Source organism: Myotis davidii, unplaced genomic scaffold, assembly GCF_000327345.1.
Source record: "Myotis davidii unplaced genomic scaffold, ASM32734v1 scaffold368, whole genome shotgun sequence".
NCBI lineage: Eukaryota > Metazoa > Chordata > Mammalia > Chiroptera > Vespertilionidae > Myotis > Myotis davidii.
This window is the reverse complement of record NW_006298786.1, coordinates 449,636-458,297: the sequence shown is the minus strand read 5'-3', so window position 1 is coordinate 458,297 and position 8,662 is coordinate 449,636. Positions and strand designations below refer to the sequence as shown.

Genomic DNA, 8,662 nt, shown 5'->3' with positions numbered 1-8,662 from the left:
GGTGCGAAGGAGGAAGTGCCGGGCCGGCCCGCCAAGATGTCACCAATGGAAACGCGTCCTGCAGGTGCGCCCGGCCCGCGCGGCCGGCCCGGCAGGAAGTGGGAGGGGGCAGAGCGACGAGGAAGTGCGTCCGAGTCTCCGGAGGCGCCGGGGAGGAAAGTCCAAAGACCGGGGAGGGGGGGCGGCAGCGAGGTTACGCGGAGGAGACACCGTACCGTTTAAAGGAAACCTCCTCTGAAGCAGGAAGAACTTAGCATGGGAACTAGTGGGTATGCCTCCAGCACCTTGTTCTCTAGACTTGACCAGACTCAAGCCAATAGTTTGCAGTTTTTAGAAGATTAATTTTAAAACACGCAATTCTCAAAACTATATATCCAACGAGCAGCCACATTTTAGAAACCTTTAAATTCTAATTCAAGTGAACGCACTGGAAAACAAGGCAATTGCAGTAATGTGAGTAGCGACTCATACCAGGAATCATAAACTATTAACTGAAAAGTAGAGACAAATGAGCCAGCCCTTCAGCAAATTAACTCCAAAGAAAAAAAAATAAAGGGGGCATTTACTGAATAAAAGGAATGTTAAGAGATTTATCAAGGATTTACAATGCATGGGACATTTTTGGATCTCGATTCAAACCGGTAAACACTTAAGGGACTGGGGCAATTTAAGAGATATTTGAACATTGACTAGAAATTTGCTTTTAACTATATTTTAGATTTTATAGAATTGTTACGTTTAAAAACAAGGGAATTAACATTTAGAAAGGTATCTGAAAGTATCTGTGGATGAAATGGTGTGATGGCAGGGATGTGGTTCAAAATTAAGTAGATGGGGGATGTAGAGAAAAACTGTCCATAATTGGTAATTGTTGAAGCTGGGGGATAGGATTCAAAATCTAGCCATCCCATCAAAAGTGGGAAACAGACACTAAAAACTCACATTCAAGATAAGTAAAACAGTATTCTGAAGAAATTTCTGGAAAGATTATCTACAGAAATGGGTACCTTGACTGCTTCACAAGCATTTATTTCCCTGTAAGTCCTCTTCAAAGTATATCCTCTTGGTAATTTAGTATGTCCGGCATGCATTTTCTCACTTATTGTATTTGTATTTGCTGCAGTTTAGTTTTACATGAGTCTTCTTAGCTTAACTGGTTGGTGACGCCGGCAAGGAGGGTGTTAATAATTGATTAATCATGATAATAGTTTCTGCCAGGGAAGGAACAAGAAGTACAGAATACACCAGGGAGCCTGTTGTGCTAAGACAGAAGGCACCTGAAAGTACCTGCCACAGCTCAACCGAAGAGGAAAGCAGAGTGAGATCTTCAAACCCTGAAGGTCTGGGGTCTGGTTCGGTATTTTGGATTTTAGATAAGAGTGTTGGCCTGCAGACCAAAGGGTCCCGGGTCCGATTCTCTCACATCGATGTGTTTTTCTCACATTGATGTTTCTCTGTCTTTCCCTCTCTTCCACTCTCCCTCAAAATCAATGGAAAAATATCCTCGGATGAGGATTAACAACAAAAAAGTGAAAGGATTTGAGTAATGTGCAGTAGATAAAATTAACCGAACTAGAATCATTCATTAACCCAGAAATACTATGCACTTACAACAGGGGTGGGGAACTTTTTTCTGCCAATGGCCATAACAGTCAAAATAAAAGAATTAATTTTTAGAAATTCACAAGTGTTTATGAATAAAATAGTGTGATGGCTGGGATTTGATTCAAAATTATCTGAGTGAAATAGATGGGGATGTAGAGAAAACTGTCCATAACTGGTAATTACCGGAGCTGGGTGATAGGATTCAAAACTAGCCGTTTTATGGAAAGTGAGAAATAGACAATAAAGAAATATATGTCTGATCACATATTCTGAAATGACCAAATACTAGAAAATGAGGATTAACTTACATTAGGGTTCTGAAGAAGTGACATTCAAACAGACCAGAAGCAGAGGTACAAACATAAAACTCCATTCCACCCCACCCCCACAACCTCCAGCCCCAATAGCTAAGGCAGGGGTCCTCAAACTTTTTAAACAGGGGGCCAGTTCACTGTCCCTCAGACCGTTGGAGGGCCAGACTATAGTTTTAAAAAAACTATGAACAAATTCCTATGCACAGTGAACATATCTTCTTTTGAGGTAAAAAAACAAAATGGGAACAAATACAATATTTGTATTTGCATGTGGCCCGCGGGCCATAGTTTGAGGACCCTATTAGCCTTTTATTCCTTTGTATATTACTCTACTTATTCCCCCTGATGTTTGTTCTAATTCTTTATAACTTAAAAACGCAACCCTTTGCTAAGATGTTTTGGTTGCTTTGTATAAACATTATTTTGTGGTAAATCCTTTTAATCTTTGTATTCAGTTATTATATGCCTCAATTTCCCAGGGGCTCATGCACCGGAAGTGTGAGAACTCTAATTTACACAACATGCAAGTTCCAGATACAAAGCTACCTGAGAGAAGGTGTAGATGGATCATGAAATACCCTAACTTATTTTAAGTGTTTATTGCTATTACTACATTTTTATCCATCAAAGGTCACGATCTGTAAGCAACAGGAAAGCTGTTTTCTATTATCTTTAACTATTGGGCCCTTTAGTTTATTTAGAATAACTAAATCTGGAATTAGAATACACTAGTTTTCCTAAATATTTAGTTATCTAAAGCTGTGTTAACTAAAAAGCAAAAACAGCCAAACCAGTTTGGCTCAGTGGATAGAGCGTCGGCCTGCGGACTCAAGGGTCCAAGGTTCGATTCCGGTCAAGGGCATGTATCTTGGTTGCGGGCACATCCTCACTGGGGGGCATGCAGGAGGCAGCTGATCGATGTTTCTCTCTCATCGATGTTTCTAACTCTCTATCCCTCTCCCTTCTTCTCTGTAAAAAATCAATAAAATATATTTTTAAAAAAATAAAAAATAAATAAAAAGCAAAAACAGTATAATGTGATGCCAGGTAAATTACATCTATAATGCTTGCATTGAAATTAACTTAAGGGATGAATTTTTATCCAACAGAACAAGCAACCATTGCTCTATGTTTAAATTTCAATGATTTAACTTTATATAACCAAAACGTATTATATAAACAACCAATATAAAAAATGAGATAGTTTACATTTTTTCATACTAAGTCTCAAAATCCTGTGTGTATTTACACTTACAGCCCTAATCTATTTGGACTAGTACATTTCAAGTGCTTCCTAGCCACACACGTAGCTAGTACCTACCATAGTGGACATTGATCTATATCGTGATTTTCAACCTTTTTCATCTCATGGCTCACAAACTGATTTTAAAAGATAGGTATAATTTTGACTCATCCACACAGGACGGCTACTGTTGTGTTGGCTGATGTCATTTTTTTATTTGACACTGTAAGGGAAAAATAGTCAGTGCCCCTGACTCCTCTCTCTCTCTCTGAAATCAATAAAAATAAACACTGCTATAAAGACTTCCCTTGCTAAAGATAAAATCTGTTCTCAATTGAGGGGAAAAATTCATCACTTCTATTAATTGGTAGTACTCTCCCCCATAGTAAGAAATATGATTCTAGCCTAAGAAATGGAAGTGAGGAGGGGAGACCTTTGCTAAGAAGATAATCTCCCAGTTACCCCACCCCCTAACCTTCCTGTAGTTCTTTCTCCTGAAGAGAGCAGCTCTGGGGTGGGCTAAAGGCCTCAGGAGGGCTGTGGGTGACACTTATGATCTCCAGGGAGAACTGTGCAGCACATGCCCACAGCCGCTTCAAGGTGTTCCTTGAGGGAGCCTAGAGCTTCCTCCTGGGGCTCCGTGGAGAGTTATCTTGTCAGGTCCCATGCAGCTGCCACAGGAGTGGAGACGCTGTAGCACCTTGTGCTCAGTGTTCACTGTTCAGGGACCACACAGCACACTATCCATGGGAGTGAACAGAGCCAAGAGGAGGGAAAGAACATGACAATGTACTTGAAGGGCTTCCAGCACTGGGAGAGAATACCACACACAGGAAAACAGCTTACAGCAGCAGTTTTCAGAGTACAAGTGGTGGGCAAAACCATAATATTTTAACAGAAAAAATGAGCACTTTCAGACAATCAAATGCAGAATTAGCTTTCCAGTACTAAAAATTGAGTTGAAATATTTTGGGTGTATTGAGTTAATAAAAATACATTAAAACATAATTAAAATAAGAGTGTGATAGGAATTTGTAATATTCATACTAGGTGAGACTTTTTGAAGAGGTATACTGTCAGGGGAAACTAAAAGGAGTTAAGAATTTTTCATTTGCCGAGGCCGGTTTGGCTCAGTGGATAGAGCGTCGGCCTGCGGACTGAAGGGTCCCAGGTTCGATTCCGGTCAAGGGCATGTGCCGGGGTTGCGGGCACATCCCCGGTGGGGGATGTGCAGGAGGCGGCTGATCGATGTTTCTCTCTCATCGATGTTTCCGGCTATCTCTCTCTCCCTTCCTCTCTGTGAAAAAGCAATAAAATATATTTAAAAAAAAAAAAGAATTTTTCATTTCAGTTTTGCATTACCAGCACGCCAATAAAAAAATATTTTTTTAATATATTGATTTTAGAGAGGGGGAGGGGAGAGAAACATCGAGTTGTTGTTCCCTTTATTTACCCATTCACTGGTTGATTCAGGTATGTGCCCTGACCGGGGACTGAACCCACAACCTATCAGGACTATGCTCTAACCAACTGAGCTACCTGGCCAGGATCCCCTCACCCCCACCTAATCATCACAATTTCTCTATAAATTGAGAACAGGGAAAACTTTCCTGACCATGTCTCAAAAACAGAATATGGGGGAAATAACATCAAATCTCATTACATTAAAAACTAAGCCACCTCTGTATGGCTAAAACCACTATAAGCTAAGCAAAAATACCAATGATAAAATGGGAAAGATATTTGCAATTTATTTCCCAAGTGTTAGTAATAAAGAGCTTCTAAAAAGACACAAAATGTCCAACAATCCAGACAAAAAGGCTTAAACATGAAATGATGCTCAACTTCATCCATATAAGACAAACTCAAATTTTAAATGAAATAACACTTGAAATACCTATCATATTGATAATAACAGAATTTTGCTAACACATTTCCTTGGCAAGGTTGTAGATAATAAGCAGGAACTCTCCAATACTGTTTATGGAAAAATTAAATGGTTCAACCCTATGGTCAAAGAGGGAAAAGATACCCACAAAGGCTATTTATTCACTGCAGCACCACTTCTAACAGAGAAAGACTAGAAACAACCCAGTTACCCATCACTAAGGATCCAGTTGATAAACTTTGGTGGATCCACTTAATGAAGTATTTATTGTACTTTAAACCAAGGAAGCCAAGAACCAATGTGAAGAGCTCCCACTGGCCAAAAATTGGATAATTTGAGCCAAAAGAATAAAACCTATTATGGGTAAAAATACAGACTCTGTGTTAAAATTCATGAATTCATAATGGTACCAGAAAAACTGTCTTTGGCACATGCTAGGGACTGAGTTCATTATGCTGGATATCGATAAACATAGGAATAAAAAATGTAACCGCCAGCTAGCCCAGTTGGTTAAAGCATTATCCCAATACTCCAGGGTTGTGGTTTGAAACCTGGTCAGGGCATATACAAGAACCAACCACCCTAGCTGGTTGGGTTCAGTGGATAGAGGGTCAGCCTGCGGACTGAAGGGTTCCAGGCTCAAGGGCACATGCCTGGATTACAGGCTCCATCCCCAGTGGGGGGTGTGCAGGAGGCAGCCAATCAATGATTCTCATCACTGATGTTTCTACCTCTCTCCCTTTCCCTTCTCTAAAATCAACAAGAAATATATTTTTTTAAATCAACCAATGGCCAGGCCGGTGTTGCTCAGTGGTTAAGCATCAACCCAAGAACCAGGAGGTCATAGTTGAAGTCCTGTCAGGGCATACGCCCAGGTTGTGGGCTTAGCTCGATCCCTGGTAGAGGGCATGGAGGAGGCAGCCAATCGACATTTCCCTCTCGCACTGATGTTTCTCTCTCTCAAATCAATAAAAACATATCCTCAGGTGAGGATTATAGCAAATACTTTTTTCAAAAAGATATAATCTACCAAATATAAGGTGTGCTCTTATTTGACTACCAATTCAAACCTACCAGCTGTATAAAAATATTTATTAATCCTGGCTGGTGTGGCTCAGTGGTTGAGTACTGACCCATAAACCAAGTTTCAGGCTCAATACCCAGTATTTAAAAATGTATTATAAAAAAGAAAGATCCGAGTCCCAGTCCCAACTGTGTCACTGAACAAAATGACTTCTTATCTCCTGGTCTCCATTTTCTCATCTGTAAAATGGGGCTAATGGAATATCCCCTTATGGCCTGGTCATGAATGTGTGATTACAAAGAGTGAGTGCCAAGGCTCAGATCCAAGGGAGGTTGGCAGGAAATTACCTTTGTGGAAGGGGGTCCTCCTCCCATTTCTGTAGCCTCTCCAGGCATCTACCCTGTCTCCACATTCTCCTTCACAGCTTTGGCCAAAAATAAGGACTAACTCTTCCACTTAATCTTTTTCCTTAAGTCAATCAGCATTTTCACTTGAATATTTTGTTTAATGGGAGCTTTGTAGCAAGACTCAAGTGAAAACCAATCACTTGTCAAAGTGACTAAAATAACTTGGAAATAACAAATCTAATCAATTTACAGCAATGCATACAGGTACATGAGTTCCCCAAAGCAAGGACGGACTCACCCAACACTAGTGATAGAGCAATCAATCTCTCCCAATATTAACTCACTTTATTATTTTTGGGGGGAGGGAGAAACGGAGTAGGCACATATGAGGTCACATTTTTTGTTGTTGTTAATCCTAACCCCAGGATTTTTTTTTCCATTGGTATTTAGAGAGTGGAAGGAAGAGGGAGGCACAGAGAAACATGGATGTACCTTCTCCCACATACCGACCACCTGGGATTGAACATGCAACTGAAGTAGGTGCCCTTGATGGGAATCGAACCCATGACCCTTCAGTCCGCGGGCCGAGCTCTAACCACTTAGCGTCAGCTAGAGCATATTCACTTATTTTAAGATGAAAAATCTTGTCTAAAAATTAGCACTGAAAACACCAATTTTCACTGACATCCTAATGTATTGTAACCAGAGAATCCAAAGTATTCTCATTACTGGAAATTCAGAAACAAGTTTTTTAAAAAACGTGGCTAAAATAGTGAGAATTACATTAAGATCGGTAGTTTCAATGACATTTTGAATGAAAAGATTATTTGCAGGTTTCAAAATTCTCCCTGCTCCACCAGGTTCAGGGCGCCCAAAGGCCTCCCCTAACCTCCGCGTTTCCGCTTCCCACCCTCCCACCGCGCGGGGCCAGGAGGGCCCTGGCATGACAGTGTGGCCCTGTGAGCTTATGACTCTCCACTCTTTTTGTAGGGGATACATCTCAACCCCATGAGACTTAATCTATGCACAACCAAATAGTGACAGTCACTCTGCAGAACTCTTACTTCCATAAAGAATAAAGAGACCAGGGGAGTCGGACCCCGCGACTTGTCCGGCGTCGCCCAGGCCACCGGCGCCCGCTTCGGTGAACCACGCCGAGCACGGGAGGCAGAGCGCGCCGAGAGCGTCCAGAAGTTTCTTAGACGCAGCCAAGAATCAGCAAATATATTCAAAGACACAAAGAAGTCAAAGACGAGAAAAAAGAAACGGCCGATAACACAAGCTTGCTCAGAAAAAGTGTGGCAATCAGGCAAAGACAACGAGACCAAAAAGTGAGCCAAAACGCAGACACAATACCTCTCGGGCAGGAGACCAACGCAGACAGGCGCTCAGGGCACGCACGCCGCACAAAGAGGAAGAAGGCCGGCCGCAGACACCGAAAGCCGAGGCCTGACGAGCGGGAACGTGGGAGGGGGAGGAGTCAGGCCCAGCCCTTCGCGGGCAACTCCCCAGCGCTCCCAGCCACGTGAAGGCACGGCTTCCACTTTAAACCTCCCTCTCCGCCGGGAGCGGCGTCCGCACCCTCCTCCTGTCTAGCCGGGGCGCTCGGCGCGGCTCTCCCGGGAGGCCGCACGAGGCCTTCCTTTCCTCCATTGCTGCAAGCCCTGCTTCTCCGGACCCCACACCTCAACCCCGAGGTCTGGTCCCAGAGTACAAGGCCCTTGACCTCAGGCCCACCTCTCCCAAAGCCAAATCTCTGCCCGCCACCCTCATCCCGTAGGCTCGGCCGTTGACACTCGGCCCCAGATGGTTATCTCCGTGTACGGCCCTTGACCTCCGCCCCTCGATCCCCACCAGCGGAAGACCCAGACTCTGGTTGGTCCCGAGTTTGCGGCCCTTGACCTCAGATCGTGCCTCCTCGGACCCCAGATCTCAGCCCTGCCACCCCACCCCCAGGGGGCGCTATCCCCAGCCGGTCGTCAGACCTTCCGCCCGTCCCGGTCCTCACCTCGGGCTCCGAGTCGTCCACGCTCCCTTCTCTGCTTCACATCCGGCACCTCGGTCGTCCCCCTGAGCACCTAGAGGAGGGTGGAACGCAGGACACTTGGCAGTTGTAGGGGAGGCAGTTGAGGCTTGTTTACCATCACCATGGAAACCCCTGGCTGAGCGCCCTGGGCGGGGCTTCCCGGAGCGCGACAGGCCCAAGTCCACAACTAGCGCCCCTTGTGCGCACGCAGCGCT

General features: G+C 43.7%; 1 protein-coding gene across 2 annotated transcripts in view; it reads right to left on the bottom strand.

Annotated features, from left to right (window-relative positions):
• The window catches only part of HNRNPF (heterogeneous nuclear ribonucleoprotein F), a 16,873-nt gene extending 8,268 nt beyond the window's left edge, over positions 1 to 8,605 (bottom strand). The window contains exon 1 of one of the 2 annotated variants that reach the window (XM_006774498.2): positions 8,430 to 8,605. The gene's annotated coding sequence lies outside the window, so the exon portion shown is untranslated. Of the gene's footprint in view, positions 1 to 7,777; positions 7,871 to 8,429 lie in introns of those variants that run through there. The other variant, XM_006774497.2, reaches the window with a different exon arrangement.
• Between the last annotated feature and the right edge of the window lie 57 nt (positions 8,606 to 8,662).